Below are 880 nucleotides of genomic sequence, written 5' to 3'. Positions count from 1 at the left end.
GCCCCATTAGTCTTGACAGTGTCACAGATTTGCAAGAACTCAGCTAAAAACTGCTGAGGATCTTCCAATGAAAGTCCATGGAACTTGCAATTCTGTTGCATTAGAGAAACTAATTGAGGCTTAAGCTCAAAGTTGTTTGCTCCAATGGCAGGGATAGAGATGCTTCTCCCATAGAAGTCGGGAGTAGGTGCAGTAAAGTCACCCAGCACCTTCCTTGCATTATTGGCATTGTTGTTGTTTTCCGCTGCCATGTCTTCTTCTTTGAAGATTTCTGTTAGGTCCTCTACAAAGAGTTGTGCTTTAGCTTCTCTTAATTTTCGCTTCAAGGTCCTTTCAGGTTCAGGGTCAGCCTCAACAAGAATGCCTTTGTCTTTGCTCCTGCTCATATGAAAGAGAAGAGAAAAAGAAAGTATGGAATCCTCTATGTCACAGTATAGAGATTCCTTGAGGTGTCAGAGGAAAAGAAAAATAGAAGGAAGAGGTAGAAGAATTCGAACTTATCAAGAAAGATAGAGTTCGAATTGTGCATTGAGGAGTAGTTTTAGTCCATAAATAGAAGGATGTGAGAAGAGGGGAAGAAATTTTCGAAAATTAAAGTGAATTAATTAAAAGAAATCTTGAAAAAATTGGTAATTGATTTTCAAAAACTAAGATTGAGAAAGAAATAAAGTGATTTTGAAAAAGATTTTGAAATTGGAAATCAAAAAGATATTATTGAAAACTATTTTGAAAAAGATGTGATTAAAAAGATATGATTTGAGAAATTATAGTTTTAAAAAGATATGATTGAAAAGATGTGATTTGAAAAACAAATTAAAAAGATTTGATTTTTAAAATTAATGACTTGGCTAACAAGAAAAGATATGATTCAAATATTAAA

This window comes from Arachis duranensis, chromosome 1 (genome assembly GCF_000817695.3).
Source record: "Arachis duranensis cultivar V14167 chromosome 1, aradu.V14167.gnm2.J7QH, whole genome shotgun sequence".
NCBI classification, from domain to species: domain Eukaryota; kingdom Viridiplantae; phylum Streptophyta; class Magnoliopsida; order Fabales; family Fabaceae; genus Arachis; species Arachis duranensis.
The sequence above is the reverse complement of the archived record's forward strand: the minus strand, read 5'-3'. Positions refer to the sequence as shown.